Here is a 25,066-nt window from a genome sequence, read left to right as displayed (position 1 = left end):
TTATTTGGTAGACAGTGGACGAGAATGAAAGAACCTTCGTATTGTAGGCCGAACTTGCTTTGTTTTGGATAACGAGGTTCTAGGATTCTTTTCAAGTATTTTTAAGAGAATGTCTATTACGTAAACATGTGTTGCGAAGAGGCATTCAGTATTTCATGTAGGAAGGTGTAAAAAATCTCAGTATGTGGTGCTCTTCTCGTCTTCTTATATTTTTAGTATAAGCCTATATCGCAAGATTGAGTTCCAGGGCAATAGCAACTTTAATATTCGCTCAAGAAAATTCTTCTGGAAATTAATGTGAATATATGAGATTTCCTGAATTATTTTGGTTTAGAAGGAAAACAATTTCGAGAATGGGAATTAATATTTTTTATGTGCCCAAGTTTTTCACCATACACGAGACCTTAAATAACTTCAACGGTAGGGTTGGTATGCATAGTATGAGACTCTCAACTCTTTCCCCTAAGCCACAAAGCCGTAGCCTCTGCATACGGTATGCAAACTAACTTCAAACAAAATACGACCTTTTGTACTTGTATAATAGGACTTTCCCATGTCGTAGGGAAACGAGCCCGGAGACTTTGATTTAAGATTTTTTCATTTACATACAACAAGGACATTAACATGCCTGAAATTGTATTGTAGTCATGAGATGCACCAGTGGCTTTCCCCTAAGCGCAATCATCAGCGATCGACTGCATATGAAACGGTACTGGTAGTAGAAGGAAAAAACGAATCATAGTGAAAAACTCACATTTTCGAATCCCAAAAGCACAACTCACTTTTATTAAAACTATGACTCGGCTATTTCGTATTTGCACGATGCTCCGGCGAAATTTGATAAATTTTTATGTGCCATAGCAGAAATGAAATCTACATTTCCAGGGTCCTTTATTAGTCGGAATGTCTTGGAAGCGAGCATTCCCAAGGAGGATCTGTTGCAAATATTGCTGCGCGTTTTGAATTGAAAATTGTTTATGCTTCAACAAGTGCCAGAAATGAGGGCCAGGTAGAGGCAGAGTAACACTAATCCTTTTACTATTATTACCACAGGTAATGCAGAATAAGCCAAATACAGGGTGTTTATTATAGATATAAGTAAACATTAAGGGGGAATTTATGAATAATTTTAAGCTAGAAAGTTTGCATTCACATGGATCTGTAACGGTTAAGTTCTCGAAATACAGTGTATTACTAATAATAAACTAATAACATTTATAGTTATTATTGAAAATGATCAGCACCTTTCAAAATACGTGCATTCGTTCTCCTGAACATTAATTAGCGAATTATTTCCATTATACCAGTTATACTTTTAATAATGGCACATGACTCTAAACTCTTGTTTCTTAGATCTCCGTTACTTTGGATCACTTCGGTTTTCATCGTTTTATAAACTAAGGACTTTAAGTGATCTCACAAAAAATAATCTAAAGGATGCAAATCGGGTAATTTAGGAGGCATTGCAGGCTGTTCTGGTTTTCTTATCCAACAATTAGACTAATTACCTAGAAATTAATGTGCAACTAAACTAAAATGTAGTGGTGCACTATCGTACATGAACCACATTTTGTCTTGTCCTGAAATCAACATCTTTTAAATGTTCAGAAAAATCGTATTCCAAAAGCCTTCGGTCTGTTCGCCCTTACTAACCTGCTAACAATATGATGAATAAGATTTTCAATCAGTCAAGTCAATTTTAAACGTATTAAGCTTCAGCGAATTGCAGAGAAATCAAATTTATATAAGGATAAATTCTATTGACTACGGCAGCATTTGAAATAGAGTAACTAGAGACCTATAGGGGCGCGATTTAACAAGTGCCAAAAAAGTTAGGAAAAAATGTAAAATAGAAAGTAACGAGCTAAGTTAGAAAAAAAAACATAACATAATAAAAGATCAATTAAATAAATTGCAATTAATTTGTTTATGGTCTTAAATTATTTTTTAAGCCGCTCTGGTATCTATGTACGAGCAAATGCTAACTCCTTAAAGAATTTAGCAATATTTTTCATATTATTCCTTCACTATTGCAATACTTCCTTAGAAGAAAATGAGGCGTAAACGTACTTTACGTAACTTACTCACCGTTCTGTGAGGATAAGTAAATTCTGTAAGTCTTAACAACTGGGAAATACATCTTACTATCTAAACAAATATCGTAAATGCCGAGATTGTAAACACTCAAATACAATAAATGTATCAGAAGGTCGTATAAAAATGTGTTTAGCAGGGCTGTCCAAGTTTCCACGCCTCACCTACGGCTCGCCCTGGAATCTACGCGGCTCGCCCTTTAAAACACTACTTTCCGGTCTTGTAACTATTTATTGTGGTTTAATAAAATTCAGTTCAGGTTGTTCATACTTCGAACATTTACTTATTACGATTTTCTCAGCATTGTGGTACTTATCAATGCTGTAGCATCAGAAAAACTCAAATGAAAAAAGCTCTTCTCGGCTTATAGGTACTGTCATTGGGACGCCATAAACCAGCAGAAAACAGCTTTTATGGACGACGACACTTACACACAAGGCAAAAGCCAATTGAATTTTGCATTTTTGCCGGCTAAAACCACCATAACAGCATAGAAATATACCGCAATGGCAAACAAATTTTCTCTCTTATCTCAGTTCTGCCACCTTTATTGCAATTTGCCGCAAAGCTTCTCTACAAGTAGATTGTCTCGCAATTTACGAACTTGTCTTGCCTATTGTGTGAGAATTGTTTTCATTTCTTTTTTCCCACTGCTTTTGCCTTTGAACGTCTTGAGAATGATGATTCCTATTCAGGGTGATTTGAGTTAGTTTACACTTTACTGAACCCTTGCAAAGCATTCGAAATGTAACAGTCAGAGACACTTCCACGTTGAGAAATATCAATCTCATCTCGCCATCTTTATGTATTGCTCATTCATGGCAAACAATGACTTCATTTACCACACAGAAACAACAAATCCCTTCACCGATAAAATTCTGAGCCAAAGAAGAGATAATTCAGCTGCCCGCTTCATAATCTGTTGTACATCTCATATTTTACCGGCTTGAATACCAGAAGTTATGTACGATTGTGTTTTAGAATAGGGAATGGTTATTTGCAAATAGGACATACAGTTAAAGCCTGTCATGGACTTGATTTAAATATCTTTGTGTGTGACTGGTTTCTCTTATGGTAGGTAGCTTTCCAGTGGCGTATTGTAAAGGATTTCTTATCAATAAACGAACAAATAACCAAGCCAGATTGGAGGTTTGAGAGTGGTGGGGAAAGAAGTGAGAATTTCATCAAACCTGATTAACGAGACCAAAGATTTTCGCCTGATTGTTACGTATAATCGGGAATGCAGTTTTGATTAGATCCTTCACTATCAAGATGTGCTGAATTTGCGTGGATTATACTTGACCATAATGAAAACTTTACTAAACTCTGATAAAATGTTCATCTCGCAGAGAAAATCTGCTGGTTCAATCAAGCTGTTTCAAAGAATGTATATAGAAATATGTGACCCTTAAGTGTATTAAAGGGTTATCTCCATTTCTGAGAGTGAGCACGTTCAACATCTTCTCATAAAACCTGAACTCTTCAAAAAGCACCCTGTAGAGCTTCTGTCAGGGAAAAATGTGATAATGGCTCTGGACGTCTTTTCAACACCATCGTCAGCGATTGTTTCTACTCCTTTTTGACTAGAGATAACGGAAAGCATGGAAACCGCACCAAGGGAAGGTTTAAAGCAAAGACCCGATATTATCTAAATTTCTTAACTTTGTAGTGGTTAGATAAAATAAATTTTTGAGCGAGTTAAGATTTGTTGAAACTTGTTATATTCAATGATTTTGAGGAGTTCACAGGTATGCGACAAAAACGTAACAACTTGGATGACTTGATATTAACTTCAAGTTTAAGTAGTGTTGATCTTTATGATGGATTCTCATCAGCGTTAAAGTGATAGACGCAGCACAAATTCATTTGATGAAAAATATCTATTTGATAGTTATGGTGTTTTCTAAGCCAATGGAATGGGTTTTTTCCACTGTGAATCTTAACAACGTACTAAGTGAGCCGTGAGAATCTCTGAGGAAACCGCGAATGAATCTTTAATTCTAAGCTTGAAAAGTCGCAAAACCTTCTTAAATTGCGTCTGGAATTAAATAATGATGACAGAATACATTGCGTATATTCAAAGAAAATCGTGTCATTTAACTATAGTTCCGAAGTCGGTCATGGAAATTTGATATATTATGATATATATGTATATGATGATATAATAACGGGAGAAATTATTTTCAGTTCAAACTCATCGAAAAGAAGCCGATTCGTCTCATAAAATCATTCATTACGTATTTTTTTACAAAAATTACTATTTCAAGGATGCGTTAATATAGGACGAAATAATCATCATCATAAGCACACTCATTATTCGATATGCAGGACAAGAATCTTCATTTCACCCATGATGCTGATTGTTGTGTATACTACCTTAATCGTATCGTTTGTAAATTTACCTTTAAGACCAGAGCGTTCTCTCTACCTCATCAGACAGCCTATCACTTTAAATAGCATGAACGTGGTTTACCCTCATGGATCAAATTAAAAGATCAGTTTTCCCCTCTATGCCTTAATATAGAGAAAGTGAAGTACTCAGGTCAGAAAGCAGTTTGAAGCAAAATAAATTTAGACTCTTATTCATCTGGAAAGCCCCTTTCGCTTGCCATTTTCCAATAATCCGCAAAAAAGCAAGTCATTACTTTTTCGAAAAATTACGGAATTCATCGAAGTTAAGTAGTCTCTATAACACTCCATTGAATTGTGCCATTTTGCTGTTCATGTTTGGGTGTGTTTAAAGTTAGTTCTTCAATATTTTATTAGGGACCGACACCTGTTAGCTACCAATTAACTGGTAGATAAAGCGTAACCGTTGACTAAGTTATTTTACATGTAGGTTTAGCAGGATTTTGAAGAACTGACCCTACTAAAGAAACCACTGCTCCAGTTTGTTCGCGAGTCTACCTTTCCCTTTTACAAACTTATCTAAAATTTACCTTCAGATATAAATTTTATTCTACGGATTTTAATCGACTGACATAGACTTTAGGGTGACCCTAAATGCCTCATATGGGGAGTTCTGAAGTCTTCCAAGTGCAGTTTGATGAATTTTTATTATAAGTCTCCTTCAAAATCTCGATAATAGGCTTCAAAGTGATCCCCCTAGAAAGTAAATGTGATATTGCACACGATTCATTTGAGCTGTTTTTTAAAGTAACTGCTCCACGGGTTCTCGAGATATCGGGGCTCAAGCTTTAAAAAGTGACAAAGAATTGGCGAATAAATTTGATGGTTTACAATGTTTAGAAATTCATATACAGAGTGGTCCCCCGTGAAATCCCTCGATCGATTACTGGAAAACTACAATTTGGAAAAATCGGAAAATCGAGAAATATACCTAAGTCGTTAGGGACACGCGTTAAAAATATTTTAGAGATGGCAGCATTTCCGGTTATACCGGAAAGTAGATGTCGACTCGCTTATTTTGAACGGAACTCCCTATATTTTATTGCATTTTTGGATTTTACAATGAATTCTGAACACCGCGAACATGAAACATTTTACACTTATCCTTAACTGTTCTGGAGATATTCACACTTAAATATGAAATTTGACAGTTACAGTTATTGATCCATTTGGCGATATTACGATAAGGGAAAGTTGTAGCGTTGCAGTTTTTTGAGATATTACTAATAAACCATTACTTTAGCCGCGTATGCAGTAAAACTCGTGAAACAACATACAGGGTGTTCGTAAATAATTCTTAAAGCTGACCATTACAAATCATTAAAAACTCTTGTTCTTGGTATGAAATCTATCAAAGTATTAGAGTATGAAATAAGTTGTTTTTTAATAAAACCGAAACGGTTGATTTTAGGTATAGGCATTAAAACATAAAGTGTTTTTCGAGCTTAAAACGATGACGTTAAGAAAAATGGGAGTTCCTATTAAAAAATAGGATTTTTTAATGATTTGTGATTATCAATTTTAAAAATTATTTATGAATACTCTGTATATTATCTCGTGAGTTTGAGTGCATATGTGGCTAAAGTAGTTCTTTATTAGCAATACCTCAAAAAATTGCAGCGATACAACTTTCCCTTTTCACAATATCACCAAATTAACCAATGACTGCAACTATCAAATTTCATTTTTAAGTGTAAACATCTCCAGAACGGTTAAGGATAAGCGTGAAACGTTTCATATAAAAGATATTCAGAATTCATCCTAGAGTCCAAAAATGCAATAAAATATAGGGTGTTCTATTAAAATAAACGAGTCGATATCAACTTCCGGTATAACCGGAAGTGCCGCCATCTTGAAAATATTTTTAACGTGTGCCCCCCAGCGGCTTAGGGACATCCCCCGATTTCCAGATTTTTCCAAATTGTGGTTTTCTCGCAATCGACCCAAGGACTTCCTGGAGAATCACTCTACATTTATAACACAAGGAACGACGGACGATGACGATTTTCAGATAGGTTAAGAGGGTATGGCAGAAAACAATTAGTAGAAATTGGTTAGGCAGGCGTGTAACAAGAGATAAAGTAAAATGGATGAAATTTATAGTAATATGGACCCCGACTTAGAGATAGACGGACAGTACGGACATGTGGGTTTCGTTGGTCATAATGACTACACACGAACTCGTAAAGTAACATCAGGCCGTTCTTGAAACAGCAATAGTCATCTTGAAATTCACAGAAATCTCTGCTCCTGGAATAAGTAGACAATTCGAATTTGCACAATAAGCAACACAATAAACAAGAAATAAACCATCTCAGGAAGTCTAGCAGCAAGCGAACACTTGTCAGCAGTCCTACTGTCATTTGACACAATGCAATATGTAAATCAAATAAGATATACATAATTGCAAATCAGCGTGTTCTTTGCCAATATAAATAGCTGTCCTGAAATAGGTTAGCATTTAATCTGCATTGAATAAGAGATTTGAATATTTAGGAGATTGATGCTTGACGCAAACCCAGTGGGTACTGATGAAACAGCAATTTTAGTACGTCCCAGGTGAGCACAGTAGTAAATACTTCGCCCATATGAAGACTCCCTTCTTTAAAGAAATTCAGGTAAGATTACCTTGCGATGGTTACCGTTTAAGTTTCGAATTTTTAGCGTTTGCGCAAAAGTATTGTAGATGTAATGCATATGAAGTAATTATCGGTATCGAATTATTGCAGAGAGATAGAGAACTAAATTGAACGTGAATAGCTCCAAAGTAGAGCGGATAAATGAAGATATTAAATAAAAAATATTTTACTTTACCGATAGAGATGTGAGTCAAAGTTAACACGTGGAATAAACGGATTAAACAAAACCTGGCCATTTTTGGATAGAGTGACTGTAAAATCACTTTCCGAAAACGAATTAAAAAAGTCGCAGAACCTCCCACCTAGAGTCGCTCTATCTAAAAATGGGCAGGTTTTGCTTAATCCGTTTATCCCATATCTTAACTTTGACTTACATTTTATCGTCAAACATAATTGTTGCCTTAATATCTTCACTTATCTGCTTTATTTTGCGGCTACCTACACTCATTTCCATTCCCTATTTATCCGCGATAATCGGAATAATCGCGGGTCAGATTTGCCTACGAATTTCCATTTTATAACTTCAATAGTTACTTCATATTCGTTGCATCTATTTCTGCGTGAACGCTAAAAATTCCGCACTTAAATTGCCTTGGAAATTTTGCTACATTAACGGAGCCATGAAAGTGGACAAGCAATAAACTAAAAGGGGGCATTAACATTATATCGGAAGCAAGAAAGCGTCTTTAAAAATTAAAAGTTTATGGAAATCACGTATATTCATTCTGCCTGCGTAAACATACACAACACGCTCTCGAAGTTGCCGACTTTTAAAATGAAAATAACTTGGGAGCAAAACAGCAAACTGTTTGACTTTCTGCTCGCTTCGTCCCAAAGTTCGGCCTTACGTATGCTTTTTATTGGAAAGCAATTTCCTGGAGATTAAATTTGAGCTTGCATAAAAGTGTATGAGAAATTTTTGGCATGAGAGCCGAGGCGATATTATGCAAATGTGCTCCTCAAAAGGGAAATAACAGTGCCTAATTTTGAGCAACCCCTTGCTGCGTTTGCGAAAACTTCCTTCGGCATGCATTAGCACCGTGGAAATATAGAACGAGGTATTTAAAATTCCCTAAATGCACCCTTTCGCATGTCGTTTCTCCTTTAGCCTTTCAAGCCATCAAAACAGTATTCATACCTGGTCGGGGCAAACTCCCATAAACTCGACGTGCCCTTCGATGTTCCCAGCAGCGGCGTTTGCATATTTAAATTCCTCATTAACCCTTTCGGTGTAACTTTCTATGCGGACATATTCAGTCCGAAATTTAAAATTCCATTTACTCGATAGCGAAAATAATATCGCTTACTCCGAGTCATAAAAGAATACATCATTTCCAACTCGAATGGCTCACAGAAGGCAGTCTGGCGCTTATTACCATACACCGAATAAAGAGTCCATTAGTGGAGTGTACCCGGGCAGAAAAAGTATCAAGTTTTTTAAATGTGTCGAGAAACGGTGGGTAAAAGGACTCGCCGAGAGGAGGAAGAAGATAATAATTATGCTGCTGCCTTTGTTTGCATTGTTCCAAAGAGAACGTTTGATTTGTCATGGATACAGCCTACCTTTTTATCTGGCTCCTTGAGCATTTTATTATTTGCTTCTCTCAGGAAAGTGTTAATGTTTCCTCGAGCCTCATACTATTTTGATAAGAAAATAACAGTACCTTTCCGTAAGCGAATGTTCGAACTTTCCATTTTCTTTCGTACATCACGATGATAAACCTTTTGAATGGGAAATGCCATCGCATTTTTTCTCATAATTTGCGTTTTTCTTGTGTATGCCTGCAGTTAAATTTTTGATATTTCATATACCAATGTTGCATGAAAATTGACAAAAAATTTACCAGGGCCGTATTAAAAAAAGTTGATGATTACTCTTGAGAAGTGAAATGTCACAGAATGAAACCAAAACTGTCATGTTAAAACTCATAAAAACTGCAAGAAGAAACCGAGTTTAGTTTCTATTTATCTTTTTCTGTAACTTTGAAAAAAATACAAAGAAATTCGAAAATTTCGATTTTTTCGAAATAACTTAAAACAATAAAATAATTTTGTAGATCGATTTGCATCGTGAAACTGCTTTGAATGCGCAATTTTTCTGTTAATTAACCAAGTCTAGATCTATTATCGCTTACGAGGTCCGCACGCTGGACATTCTTATATTGAACGCACTGTATTTGACGTGTGAAATTCTTTATTTTTAGAGTAGTTTTGATGGTTTTTAATGATTATTTTTTAAAATCTAGAGGTTTCTGCATTATAAAATTTTTCACATTCGCAAGGGATTTTATATCCAATTTTTATTTGTTCATATTTGTTTTGTGATTATGTCTTTGTAAGTTTTGAATGCAGTGTGTTTCTGCTCCAAAAGCTTTTCTACCATTGAATTTGTCTCCTAACCGTTTTATTTGATCTCAGATATGTATCTGCCATATATGGTATAAAAAGGGTTGTAATAGGTCTATTTTGACTTTTCCTCGTTATAGGCCGTTCAAAAGTGTAAAAAATGCCTATAAAATTAATACTACGATAATTGTTTTCCCATAAAACTTTTTTACGCATCTCTTTTCCACATTGAAATTTTGTTAGACATTTTTCATTAGAACATAGAAATTTTCCAATCCTTTTTTTATCATGATTGGATGGTTGGAATTCATTCAAGTAACGGTTTACGTGAGTTGGTTTCCAGTAAACACTTGTTGCGAATTTTTATACATCTTTTTTGATTATAAAAATTATACGTGTGTGTGAGGCATTACTCCCAAATATGGAGAAATGGAGACTCGGTCTCAAACGTATGGAACCTATTTGCTTGGGCTTGACTTTATTTTAAACCAACTCAACTGGCTAGAAAATTACATTATGCCGTGAATTGGAATGCGAAGTCAAACTAAAGCTCCCCATCGAATTTTTATAAATCTTCAACAAATACCAATTTGATTCTTACAAATACTCAGGAACTTTAGAAATCATTTAAATGACATTTAGCAAATAATCGGTCTGACTGAGAGGGAATGTCATTATCCATTCAACTGGAGGTGAATGAAACATTCTGATCACGAACCACGGACACCATACCCTTCCTCATCTCCTAATCGATGACTAACCTGAACTAACCTAATCGATGACAAACTTTCTGTTCGTAAAAACGATAACATCCCGAAAACGTATCTGCAACCCCTTGCCGATGACATAGGTGTGCGAACACTCCGTATCGACATGCACATCCGGGCATGCGCCCTCATCGAGGCTTCCCTGATCGATGCCGAAGGGAACGGGCGTTGCCTCGCGATTTCACCTGGATATAAACGGGAGATGAGGGGGAGCGGGTTAAGTGTTCGAAGAAGGATAAGTGCGAAATATAGGAGTGTTTGTTGCCGGGATACCGCGTGCAGAGAATAGCAGATGGGATTTTTCAGGACCTGCTGATAAACCATCAAGCGAAATTGGATATCAAAGCTCTAAGATTAGGATTTTATGAATAACGGGCGTTAGTCTCAGCCTTGTCGTTGATGCTCGGAATAGCTGAATTTTAATTTGTCCGATTCCCCAGGAAACCTTAGAAACAAAGTTATGACATATCCAATCACGTGGGAGTCCTTTAATTTGTTACCTATAATCCCACACAGTCGACCCCCTTCCTTCTCCCCCTCCCCTCTGCCCTTAATTCTCGATGATCTAAAATAGTCTACAAGACTCTTTGCAACACCACGAAATAGCGGAAGAACTTGAAGGAGTCACTTATTTGACCTATATAAAAGTAAATGAGATCGATGAGACCCCTTAAGACTGCACGTAATAAAAAATTCTCCCTGCTTGAATAAGATTTTTAATTGAAGGGTCGAAGACCGCGCTCCGTTCTTGCGGCCTTGACCTTCAGCTGAGGGGGAGGGGTAATTAGACGGCGAGGCGTCCCGAGCAGGCTAATTGGGACAGCGTCTTACTGTGTTGCCAAGTTTCGGAATAAGGCTCTACTGTTAACTTTCTCATGCCTATTGTTCGCACTTTCATAGAAAGTTAAACTTTCCTTTGTTTAAGGATAACTTTTATTGACATATCTAATTGGTTGGTCAGCTGCTTTGAAAGAAGATGAAAACATTGTTGAAGCTGAACAGGTAAAAAAATCTGTAAAGAAAATACTTTGGTGCGCGGTTTTTTGATCTCAATCAATGTAGTGGCTACAGGTGTAGAAAATCGCCTTTGATAATTAATTTTTATGGACTTTTTAACAATTTGCTTTTGGATGCATAAACACTGAGTGAAAGACAAATATTTGAATCGACCAATCATAGTACAACATTTTCCCAATTCACTTTCTTATAGCTTTTTTTATTAGTTTTTGAATATTTTAAACCTTCATAAATAGCGTTCAAAAATTTAACTTTGAAGCTCTGTATTTCCAAAAACGTCAATTGTGAGACTAAGATAAATTAGGTTAATGTAACAAGTAACAGTGGTAGACTAGAGACACCCTGTATCAATTAATGTAAGCAGGGTTTCAATGCTTTTTAAAAGGAATTTTTGATATAGTTCGTTTTAAGTCCTGGAAACTCATTTTTCCCATAAAAAACTCTTTAATTATTGAATACCATAAACCTATTAAATTAACGAAACAGTTAGGGTTATATATTTTTATCAGTTTCAGAGTAAATTAGGACCTGTAATAAATTGAGTAATTGAGGCTTGTCATCCTATACTTATATTAAACTATTTTTTTGAATTTGCAATGCATTAATGTTAGTTTACCTATAGATGATTTCTAGAAGAATTCCTAGAAGAGTCCTTTGTCAATTTCAGTTAGTTTTTAAGTAGTACACCACTATCATTGTCTATTCCTTAAATTTGTTGTAAGTCTTAACACAAAGGTAAGGTTAACTTTTGAACACCTTCTTCCATTTTTATCACAAAAACTAAACAACTTAGCGAACAATTAGCTAATATAAAGACAATGCAAGCTTTTAGAAGCCAAATTTCCCCCGTAATCCCCAATTTGTTGCATGTCGCGCAGTGAAAGCCCAGCATACCGCTTTGTGACGTCACATCTCTGCGAGAATGTTACGCGCGTTTATAAGAATTTTTCTTTTTCTTTTGAGTTTTTCCCATAGAACGATTTATTTCGATTTTATAATATATTCATGCAATTTCATTCCATCATGAACCATAATATCACTCATGTCTCGAGCAACTGTCTAAAGTTAACTTAAAAAATATCGCTTGACCAGTGGTTAGCTCAAATTATTTCCGGTTTTAAGGCCACTCCTGATTGACCATTTTCAACGGTGGCATATTTTTGCTTTATGTGGAAACGTGAGTCAAACTTATCACATACACGAATGCTTTAACGGTGGTTGCAACAGGAAGAGCATACTAAACGTATTCTATACACATTCTTCTACGTGGCTTCATTCTGAAAGGGGGCAGCTGAGTATTCTACTTACATTCAGCGTTAAGAATTTGTAAAAGGGAGAATAAATATTATGATTGCATATTCCCATAGATCCACATCTACAGGGGTTATCAAAGCTTTAGGCCTGTCATCAATGAGGGATAACACAGAGATAAAAGTCATAAAAAAGCGGACAGAGAAAAGCGCTACTAGGGAGAGAGCTTATGGACGAATGGAATTTCCGATGGGCAAGATATGAGGAAGGGTCAAAAGTCTTTGTTTTTGAAACGTGGTCCAGTTAAATATACGAGGACGGGAAAACTCAGCCGCTATCTCACGCAATACTGTTACGGAATTAAGAGTATTCTCTACATATCATACTTATACCGGACTAAGAAAAGAGAAAATCAAATTTCGCGATACTATGACGAGAGGAACGATGCTAGTCGCACAATCTTTTAAGAAACTTGATGATGAGCATGGCGAAGCGGAAATTACAATAAATACAAATGAACAAATGTCTGAAAGGAAACGTTGCAATCCGAAGAAAAATAAAATTATAAGCAGGAAATTGAAACGATTAATGGAAGTCAGTCATCGTCGTGGTATGTAACTATAATCCTTCTCCTCAAGTAATACCTATGTACTATGTGGTCCCAGAAGGAATCCAGGACGAAGGCCGGCAGAGTGTCATCGAAAGACTTCATCTTTCGTGAGAAAAAATGGTTAGTTCAGGTAAATTCAAATTTAATTAACTTTGATATTATCATTCCGACACATCCTGTATTATATATCATTGTTACTATATCCAGTGAAGCTGTTCTTATTGATCTCAAAAATATAACGTTTTATGTATTTCTAACCTGACCATACGCTATCCTAATTTTTGTATAACTAGTTATCCTTATGAAACAGATATTTTTCATTTGTGAAAAAACAGTTGTATTAATTAGAAACAGTTGTATCGAGCCTTATATTTTTAAAATTAGCGAAAAAGTCTCCATCAAAAAAATAATGTATAGGGTGTCCAATTTAAAACTCTAGTTTTGATGTAATTTCCTTTTAAATTGGAAACGGTAAAAACTTGTTCGGTAGTTATTTTAACGCATTCATTTGTTGCATACACTGAAAATATCATTTCAATTCGTCGAAATACAAAAAAGTTAATATGGGTCAACCACTTATTAGAGACCTCGGTGTATATGCTATTCCAACTTTTAAAAATTCGCGGTTTGCTATAAACTACAGATGTTTTTTCTAGTACAAACAAACAACAGTGGCAGCCTTTTTGCTAAATAAAGGTGGTTAAAGTTTTATCATACGTGAAAGTGTATTAGAAATATGTTTATCAGGAAATTTCTAACTTCACTCATTCAATTGCATGAGTACGAGATTTATTTTTTGCAAGAAATAGTTTAAGTTTGGACATTTTAGTGTTTATGCAGATGTGGGTGCAATGGATATGAAGTCATGAATAAAACGGAATCAAAGTGAAAATTTGCGGATATTCGATTAATCTTCACAGATAGATAAAGAATGAAATTGAGCTAAAATAGTCACATAATAAAGCAGATAATGGAAGAATTAAGTGAGTTAATGCATATACTATATGGAATAAATGAAAAAAGACTTACCCATTTTTGGACACAGTGACTGTAAAATCGGTGCCCTTTCTCTAACTTAATAAAATTTAAAATTATATATGGCTTTGATTCACTTTTTAGAACAATAAAAGTTGTTATGAAAATAGAAAAGATAAGACAGATATGAATATAAAGAAAGTAAGAGTTGCAAAATTGAAATTTGCAAGCAAATGTGCTCTGAGATCATTCCAGCGATTGCAATAAAAGATGTAATAAAGTATTGGAATAAGTTTTCATGACAATTTTGATAGTTCTGAATGGTGGGTCGACAAAAAACATAATTGAAAATTTTATTATTCGGATATACTTAGACAAAAAATACTGATGAAGCAAGCGCAATTACGCACTTACAGCAAATGATTTTACAGTCACTCTGTCCAAAAAGGGGTAAGATTGGTGTAACAATTTCAAATCACTCATATTTTAAACTCTAATTTAATTTTTTGCTTAATTTCTTCAAATATGTGCTTTATTTCGTGATTCATTATGCCTAATTTTGTTCTCTATTTTTCTGCAATAATCAACTGCAACTAGTGAAATTGCAGTAAAACAGATTTGCTTGCAAATTTCCATTTTTAATAAAATTGTTTTAGCGTTTTACCAAAATATGTGTGAAAATGATTTTTATATATAGTATGGAAGTTTTGGATGGAACAGTCCATATAATTAAGATGCTGAACATATGCGGCTAAAATCCTCGCACAAGTCGATTTTTATTTTTTCTTGTAGTTTTTTTTAAAATTAAATTCAAGTATACAGAGTAATCCAAAAATCAGGTACGACTACCAACTTCAAATCAAAAGTTTTAGTTTTTGATATGTTCAATCGTAAATTTCTCGAGGCTTGTTGCGTTTATGTAGACATGATACATGAAACACACTTAGAATTTTGCGTAGAATTCAAAAATGGAATAAAAAATAGGTGTTTCCGTTTAAAATAACAAAGTTGATGGTTGTACTTGATTTTTGGATTACCCCGTATACATGAATTTACCATCAAAAAAACCGCGAGAAAAAATAAATATCGACGTGTCTGAGGATTTTGGCTGCATATATTCGGCATCTTAGTTATATGAACGTTTCCATCCAAAACTTCCACATTATACGTTTAATATTAAACTTGTATTTTCTTATATTTTACATCTGTTTTAACAACTGTTTTTGATATAGTCAGAAGTTTCTAATCTATTAGTCTCTACTAAAAAAAAACGCGTATTCTCATTAAGTTTAGAAAGCGAAAACAAAGAAAAAAATGTGCATCACATTTTTCGATTTTCAGCCACCTCAAAATAGACAAGTTTTGTGGAGTTTAATCGACTTTATAACTTTTGCTCTAGGTTTGGTTTATATTTTAAATAGTTGTGATCTTCTTTTTTCCTAAATGGTGAATGGTAAGAAAAAAAGTTGTCAACTTTGGCAATACTACCGTTGTCAAGAATTCTTAAATTAGAACTCTTCCTACATTGATCTCGGGCAATTTTGTAGCCTGTACAGCATTTTATCTTTGTGCATATGATGTATTGTGGTCATTCACATAAAACTCTTCATAAAAATTTTTTCACGGGGAAGGACCCATAATCATGATTCTTGATTTTTCTTCTCATAAATCAAATGCTGTAATTTTGCTATTAATTTACATTTTATTTAAGTTAAAAAAAAGTCAATCTTGCTTTAGTCGTGTTATCTCCCTAAACTGGAGTGCATGGCGTTCAAAAAGAAATAACATTCTTTTCTTACTCATAGCTTATAAATCTTCAAAATCTGTGCAACTTTAAAAGCACTACCCGTACAATAAAACACGTCGTCAGCCACCGTCTGGCACCCCCCTGCCGCCCCCACGGAGCCGATAGCTCCGAGAATAAGAAAACGCTTTCTTATTCTTACTTTTCGTAGGCGGGGCGTTTTTCCACCCCCTCCGTCCTCGATTTTCTGACGTATGTGAGTGTATGTGGAGGCGGCATACGCGAGAAAAAGGATAAGGAAGGACATAGCCTATATGCGCAGGGGGGTGAGATGGGCAGAATTTTTATCGCTCGGGGCCTATAGGTAGAGCTAGAGGGATTGAGGCCCTATTCGCGATTGGTTGAGGAATTTTTTGATAGATTTTATGTAAAAAAGTGCCAGTTTGGGGATTACCAGCTCGCTTTATATATAAAGTGCATGACGACGGGAGGGTTTGTACCTCGTATCTCGACGTTGTTACTGTGCACACACAACCAAATTGGAACGTCATTGTTGCGAAACCCCATTTCGAAATAAGTAAAAAATAAATTAACGCAAACTTTCCCCTTTCCAGTGTAATACTGACCCTCCTACACATTTCTTTTATTTTAAAGCTTCGACCTACCCCAAACCTAATTTCTCCTTTGATCTTCTCTTTAAAAATTTCCCGAGCTTTCGCTCCTGATTGCGTCCGTACTCTTCTCCAATTACCATAACAAAACTCTCCGCGGTGTTGCCACGTCATATAATTATTTACCCAGATAACAGGAAATAACTCATGTTACAGAAACTTTAGAGTTTTTCATGATCTTTCATTGAAAAATGTTCGGACAAGACGATTCTGTTTCTGAAGAATTTTCTGTTGCGTGTATTGACACTGTTGCTAAATGTTAAATGGAAAGGGACGTCGAGACCCTCATATGAATGGCATTTCCATTCTCTTTAAGCCTACATCGGTTTTATGCCGTTCTGCATTAGCGGTATTAAATAGTTCTAGGCAATAAAAAATGGTGTTTTACATTTTTTCTCAATTTTTGATTATTAAATCGCGTTTTAATTACTGGTGTACTACGTACCTACTTACCAACAATTAAAATCGAACCGTAAGTTCTTATGACTGTCTCTCTAATTACGAGCTTGAGTAATAGTCCATTGCGTTATCCAAAGCCGCTGCTGACCGTTGCAATCTGGAAAATCATTAAGAATACGAAGTTGACTAATTTAGAAATCGGTTAAACTTGCGTATTTTTATATATGTCCAATAATGTTCAATAAAACCACGTTTTAAAATTAAAACATTTGAATATTTCTAGAAATGAGTATAAGGTGCCTATGTCTTAAAAAATAGAACGATTGAACTAAACATGCCATACATAAAAATCACCCTTTTTCTTTCTACAGGGCGTTTAAGAATTTTTTCTATTCTGTAAATTGACAATAAATTTAGAGTTTTTAATTTCCAGGTTTAAAATTAATATCTGTTTCAAGTTAGCTTATTGTCGCCACCTGCGTTTTACAATGCAATGCTTAACGTAAGAAGTCGTCTTACCTTTTTTACCAATGCTGATAATTTCAATATTTTTATACAAAATTGCTGATTCTTTGAATTCTTTCAGATAAAAAAGCTATATGTATATGCTAGAAAATTTTCATATCTCTAACGGTTTTTGGGATTTTTTCAAATTAAATTTTCCGTGCTAATATTATAGGGCCACCAACCAGCTAATTTAAACATAAATTATTGAAGACAAATTTGTCTTATTCAAAAACCTGTGAACATTTTTAGGTTACAAAAAGTGTTATAGACCTTGCAGAATAACAAGTAATTTTTGTATAAGGAACATTTAACTCAATTGCACTATTTTTCCACCCCCTAGCAAGACCATACTCATTTGTACCAATGTTTCTGCGACACTCTGCATAAAGAATTTTACGAGTCTGAAGCTGAAAGAATTTTTGTGTTGGTGGATGCAATATGCAGTCTCTAAGCATCATTTCTTCCAGTTTCTTGTAAAACTTTCAAATTTACCAACTTATCATGAGCTTAAATGTTGAGTTTACAACAAATGGTTATAAGTAACATTCACACGAGTATGTCCGTATAAACTATTTTAGAATCGAGTAGAAAACGATATCCAATCAATACAAAATGGCGCCCGAAAAGACCCCTATGGCGCAGCCAAGGGGAAGGGGGATACATTTACTTCCGTTCTTGGGATATTTATGGGATCCATTAGGAGCGAGTGCCGAACGGGCACATCTGTATTTATCGGTTTTGTATGTGTAAACGTCGTTTGCTCGCGCTAAGCGATTTCTTATTGTTGTCGTTTTTCCTTCTCCTCCAGACTTAATCGAATCGATACGCCGAGTCCCAAACAAAATGAATACTTATACAGTGTGTTCCATTAAAAATGAGTCACTCTTCATTCATTAAGTTACGGTTATATTACGGGACTTCTTTTGACGCAAGACTCAAAAGTGTCACTGTCATCTTGTCTCACCACTGCTATTGTTGTCAAACACTTCAAAATGGAAGAAGGGTCGAAAACCATCTTGTTCGAAATGTCTTTTTATTGTCTACTCAGCGATGTAGTGTTTGTCGATAATCTGTTAGCATTTTCTGAAGAATTAATGAAATAAAATCTAAAAAGTAACAGAGAATAATAAGTTTGTCAGGGTCAACTCTACTAAGTATTGTGAAATGGAGGAAAAGATATTTTTTAACTTAACCGTAACTTAATAATGTAGGGAGGCTTGTTTTTATTGGAGCCTACTATAATAACTGCGTAGGCAAGCTGAGCATCGATCAACTGAATGATAGGGACAGGACTATAAATCTGCTTACGGTTTATATCGATCCAACCAAACCATTAAGAGAATTATTTTTGCCACCCTATATCGTTTAAATTTCTAAAGGATAACGAAACGATGTTGGAGACCCGATTGTTATTTGCTCCTTTTATACGTACTCCGGGCGTCATTGTGATAAAATATGATGTCGTGCAGGTCCCATAATAGGTTTTTAATACACTTTTTCCGTCGACTGAGTATTAACACGTTCATTTAATATACAAAATCATTCATTAATTACCCCCATTAATGCATGATTTTTCATTAACTAGTGACTGCAAATTTGATAACTAGACCTAGTTTGCTGTTTGTCTCTAATCAATTACAGAGCGCTTATATGTTTCTTAGGTGATGAATGCGTGTAATTTATAAAGGTTTAATTTGTTGACTCTGAAGGGCATAAAACTCAATTTTTACGCCCGCAGCTGAAAACCCATACTATGCGATGGTAACAATCAGTTGACGGCATAAGACTTTTACGTCACGAGAGCACACGATATTTTGGGTACGGCGGGAATGTTTAATCGTTATGAAATTATTTATTTTTCATATTTGTCCACTAAAAATTGTTAGAATCATTCTTGTGGACTTTATGCAATGCCTATATTTGTCTAAAGCTGATGCAAAAAAAAATTAAAATATATTTTTCCGTTTTTTTGTGATTTTTACGCATTAGGTCATGAAAGTGACTTTTTACGTTGGCACATAATTATTAATAAATTCGCCATGATTTTTTAAATGATTTTTACGCCTTCAGTGGGGATATAAAATTGAATTTTTTGCCCGGATATACAAAGATAACTAAATATTTGATTTTTTTATGCTACAGAATACATTGCAGTATTAATTGCTTTTTTTGTACCCCTTCTCGGTTAATTTTCTGTCTGTAATTAATGGTGATAAATGTTCGCTTTTAAGACAGTCCATTGCTATAAGGAATCTCTAATTTCCCTATAATTAAGTAATTTATTAAGTTGGGGGGCCCAATTTATGATTCTCGGATGTGTTGATGGGTTTATCGTTCCGGAAAACCATGAATTAGGCCGTTTTGGTACCCATTTTTACCATTATTTAGAGTGTATAATTTTTATAGCTATGAAATATGTTTATGAGCATACGTTTGAAATTTTTAAATACCTCCTTAATTTGAAATAAATTTCAATTTCCTCTTAGGAATTATTTCTCAAATATCTTTTATTACAGCAGTCATTTTCACATTGATAGATAGATACATTATATTCAGGCTTGAATTAGCATAAGGGATTACTCCTCGGTAATGTCGTAATTTATGCGGGACTTCCAACAGAGTCCAAAAAGTAGCTCCCTGCATTAAATTATAACGGTATTGGAAAAAAATCGAATGCTCAGTGCAACCCGGTCCAATAATTACTCCCCGGAATGCATCGTTGTTAATTAAAATTTCTTTAGTAACCGAGGCATGCAACGTCATTGCTGGGTGAATGTATGCTCGAAATTATTAAGGTGGTTAGTAATTTTTGAGATATTTCTGAGTTTACGAACAACTTTACTTCGATAATTATGTTTATAATTATTACGCCATTCTACATGATTAAATCATGCGAAGTATGGAGAAGTTCACACACTTTTTGAACCGGATTGACACAATTAAAAACCAAAAAACGAGTTAAATGTAGGAATTATATTCCATTACCAAGCGTAGGAGAATTACGCCCTTGAGCGAATAATACTTGGCATAGACCCTCGTGCGTTCGCCACGAGCGTAATCGTCATCTTTCATCCTTCTACACATAAATAAATATTTTATAAAAAAGATGTAAAATTTATTTACGTAAAAAACCACGTAACGTAAAAGGATCGAGGACGTAAAAAACTTTTACGCCCGCAGCTGTAAGTTGTTGCCCCAGCTACGCGAGGGAAACAATTAGGTGAAGACATAAAAGGGTTTTTTTGTATTTTACGTCCTATCCATTTTTGACTAATTACCGTACTTGTTTTCAAGGGAGACAGCATCACTTCGCAGTTGCTAAAGTTCGCAAACTGAGAAGTGATTTACTTACCGTTCAGCTGAAAGGTGAGCAAAATGTAGAGGTAATCGTGAATTTTTAAGGTTTATTAAACGTCAATTAATTTGCTCACATACAAATAACTCATCCTGCGGATAACATTTTCAATTAATTGAAGTTATATTTGAAAGTGCATTTGTTGCAATTTTGAAAATTTACTGAAATAGGATCTTCGTTTGCATTACCGTTAATATTATTTGAATATACTCGAAATATACCTGATAAATTTACAGAATAAATATTATAGTTTGTAACCCTAGATAATAAATTAATACGTACAATTTTATCGATAGTTTTATCTTATTTAGAGTTCCTTCATAGTTCAGCCCTAGACCATCCACAACAATTTGACCTCTTTTTTTGAACAGGGTTTTTACTTTTTTACGAATAGAAGAGAGGAGAAGAAAGTGTAGTCGAAAACTCATAGTATATCAAAATGTATTTTAATGTAATTTTTTAAAACTCTATTTGTTAATAACGGTGGCAGATTTGTAACCGAAACGTTAACAAGGATTTTTATAGCTTTGAAATATGTTTATGAGTATACGTTTGAAATTTAGTAAAGGGTGAATGTTATTCTCAATTACAACTAATTGCACTACAATTGCACTACACTGCAATTACAACTAGCGCAATTCCATTGCTCCAACAACTACTACTTGCGTGTGAGGCATTAGTGCTCGGAAAACAAGAGGAAAAATAATTAATCCTCTCTCCAAAGTATGGAACATCTTTACCTCATATCTAAAAAATGACGATTGTCACAAATTCCGTTCTTTTGTACATATTTAAATGCGCATGGACTTGCTTAACAAAACGAAATGCAGTTTAAATTGGGTCCCTAAAACTGCAATTCTCTCCTCATTTAAGCGACCCTTGACACGTTCCGAGGTCGTTTCACTAGCCGTAAAAAATCACCCTGTATGTATTGGAAAAAATCTTATTTAAAAGTGAGTTCTCCTCAGCACTGAAATTCAATTTGAAAAGCACACAAACGAAAAAACTCATCCAATAATACACGTATAAGGTACCAGGAATTCTATTTGCAGACTCTCCGGCTCTGCATGGATCTTATTTCCAGCCATTTGCGCTAAACAAATAATGTAGTCCCGGCAATAGCGGCCCATTATCCTTCGTGCAAACAGGATCGGTATTTAAATTATCACACCGCGTTGCTACCAGTCTTCCCTTCGTCTTTTTTCACTCGTTATACCCGAAAAGGATTTCTCTTTTATACAGGACTTCGCCTCACGAATTTCGCTGGGCAAACACTCTTTTACCTGAATTTCCTAAACTTACTCTATTCAGTCTCTTTGAGAGATCTCGTGGAGTATTCTTTTGTACTTTTTAAAAACTTGCAAATCTATGGAATAATAATTGTTTCGAGTATAGAAAAGTAGTTATGGAGGCGTCCCTAGGGCCCGAGAAAAAACATTTGCACCTTTCCTCCTTGTCTTCCGCAATGAATTTTGATCACATTTTTCCGTACTCTAGGCAGGTATACTTACTGAAAACGTCGTTAGTTGAACGAGGCACTTGAGTGTCAAGCAGCCCTGTATATGAAGACGAAATTAAATGGACGATAATGAGCGAATATTTCGATTTCAATTTTTTCTATTGTGCAGTTAGTTCAAGTGGGTTTATGTCTGATTCGGTCTGATTTATGATATGATTGGGAAAATGTGAGAAGCAACAAATGCAGAAAGAGCTCCAACCATATCAGGGGCATTTAAACATATTGGGGACATTCATAATTTCCTTGAGTTTCGAAACGGTTTATAAAATGTTTTGAATGGATTAGTATAAATGAAATTAGACATTAACGACTTCCATTTAATGAAAAATAACAAGCTGCAAGAATCGACTCTTTCAAATAAGAGTCATAAAATGAACCTGTGAATATTAATAAAAACGTGTGTGTATAGTAATAAATGTATGATATTTATTACTACTGATGCCTATAGCGAACCGTTTTCGACGGTTTCTTAAGGTTCATTATAAGCGAATATTACTGTTTGTAAATGTATATACAATTACTGAGTTCATCTCAATGTAGAGTGATACGGTACATCGAGGCGATTTATTTAATCTGCACTATTTGCAATCTTTTAATACTTGATGTTTCAAAAATGGGAAAAATTGGATACCTCTCCCACTTTTCGGAAAAATTTCGACATTTTTGACGTGCTGTTTACTGCTTTAATTGACTGATATTGACCCCGGATGCCTCTATTGAGGCTCTAGAGTATTAATTATTAAAAATGATTAGGGTATTAAAAATGTAATTTTAAGACCTTTAATTTCAAGTCACTTTCATAATCGCGGAAATTTCCCTATATCTCGGGAACTATTAGGTCGTGTAGTATGAAATGAGTAGATTCTCGAAATGCCACATTCAACTGCGAATAACTTCACTCTAAATCTATATTTGGACTTGACTTTTTTAAGTGGAAAAGGCACATTCTTCCTCTTTCGATCAGAGTTTAAAGTGTTAAAAATTATTGAAAACTTTTATTTTTATAAACATTTTTGTGCAGCCATGCAAAATAGTGAAATTCGTGTGTTAATGAAATATGAGTTCCACCGTGGAACCACAACAGCTCAGACGGCTCGCAATATTAATGATGTGTTTGGTACTGAAGTCACTTCACAGCAAACAGTATCTCGTTGGTTCATGAAATTTCGTTCTGGCAATTTTGACCTAACAAATGAACCACGTGGACGACCTGAAACTCAAGTGGATAACGATCATCTGAAAGCTGTGGTGGAAGCGAATCCACGTCAAAGTGCAAGCGAATTATCGTTAATATTCAGTGTAACCAAAAAAACAATATTGACTCATTTGGCTGAAATTGGTAAGGTGAAAAAGCTGGACAAGTGGGTACCGCATGAGTTGAGCGACATACAGAAAGAACGACGTCTCGAAGCTTGTGTTTCTTTGTTGTGCCGGTGTAATAACGATCCATTTTTGAATCGGATTGTTACTTGTGATAAAAAATGGATCCTATATGACAATACCAGACGTTCATCGCAGTGGTTGGAGCAAGATGAACCACCAAAACATTGTGCGAAAAAAAAACTTCATCAAAAGAAGCTTATGGTGTCCGTTTGGTGGTCCAACGCAGGTGTCATCCATCACAGCTTCATGAAACCTGGTGAATCGATTACGGCTGATGTCTACTGCCGACAACTGACCGAAATGATGAGGCAACTGACGGTTAAGCAGCCAAGATTAGTCAATCAAAGCGCACCGCTATTGTTGCACGACAACGCTCGGCCACGCACCGCACAAGTCACCTTGGCCAAGCTACAGGAGTTGGAATTGGAAACTCTTCGTCATCCACCGTATTGACCCGACTTAGCACCCACTGATTACCACTTCTTTCAAAATTTGGATAACTTCTTGGTAGGGAAAACATTCAACTCCGACGAGGCTGTCAAAGCTGCCTTCCAAGAGTTTATCGACTCCCGACCTGCAGGCTTTTACAGCAGGGGAATCAATGAACTTCCCGTTAAATGGCAGAAGTGTATTGATAATGGTGGTGCATATTTCGATTGACAATAAAAACATTTCATATGAAAAAAAAATGACTAAAGTTTCAATTCAATTCTAATCATTTCATACTACACGACCTAATACAACAGGTAGAGCAACACATTAATATTTTAATGAAATTGCCCTTTCGGTTTCCCTGATACCAGCGTATTGCTACATATTACAAGTATCCGTTTTTTCAAGCGGAAGATGCAGTGTTCGAAATCATTTCGGTATATGCATTCCTTCCCTAATTGAACGTTCCTGTCACAACCTTATATGTAGTGACAGCTGAAGAAATACCACCTAAACCACTTTCATAAATAATGACTGTGCCTGTTAGGTAGTTTTGGCTACGGCTAATTAAAAAAAAAACGACGAAATATATTACTGGAAATCTTAATGGGTCGTGCGAAGAAAACGCTCTGTACATACTCATATTAAAAAAATGACCCAACAGAACAAGAAATAAAATACTTCAGCACCCTTGACGTCTTTGCCGACGTCGTCATCTTCTGCAGAAAGAGTTCTCTGCAGGCAGTGGAAATCCGTCATTATATCCCGGCCGAGGGCAAAGATCTTCCAGGCGTTCGCTACACGCTTCCGAACAATGGACGTCAAGAGGCATGTATACGGGGCATAAGGGTCTGAAGGGCAAAGGGACGATGGAGACAGGGAACAGGCCTATTATACCTGTCGGCCGTGTCACATCTTGACTGAAACATTTTCCTTTTACTATAAAAT

At 35.3% G+C, this 25,066-nt stretch overlaps 1 protein-coding gene and 1 pseudogene across 1 annotated transcript in view; both read left to right on the top strand.

Annotated features, from left to right (window-relative positions):
- roq (roquin) overlaps positions 1–20,741 on the top strand; it is a 74,346-nt gene extending 53,605 nt beyond the window's left edge. Inside the window, exon 11 of the mRNA XM_066398138.1 lies at positions 20,724–20,741. The gene's annotated coding sequence lies outside the window, so the exon portion shown is untranslated. The remainder of the gene's footprint in view (positions 1–20,723) is intronic.
- Positions 20,742–23,302: 2,561 nt separating this feature from the next.
- Positions 23,303–24,385, top strand: LOC136414314 (histone-lysine N-methyltransferase SETMAR-like; annotated as a pseudogene).
- The last annotated feature ends 681 nt before the right edge of the window (positions 24,386–25,066 follow it).

Source organism: Euwallacea similis, chromosome 17, assembly GCF_039881205.1.
Source record: "Euwallacea similis isolate ESF13 chromosome 17, ESF131.1, whole genome shotgun sequence".
Lineage (NCBI taxonomy): Eukaryota > Metazoa > Arthropoda > Insecta > Coleoptera > Curculionidae > Euwallacea > Euwallacea similis.
This window is presented reverse-complemented; position numbering and strand designations above follow the sequence as displayed.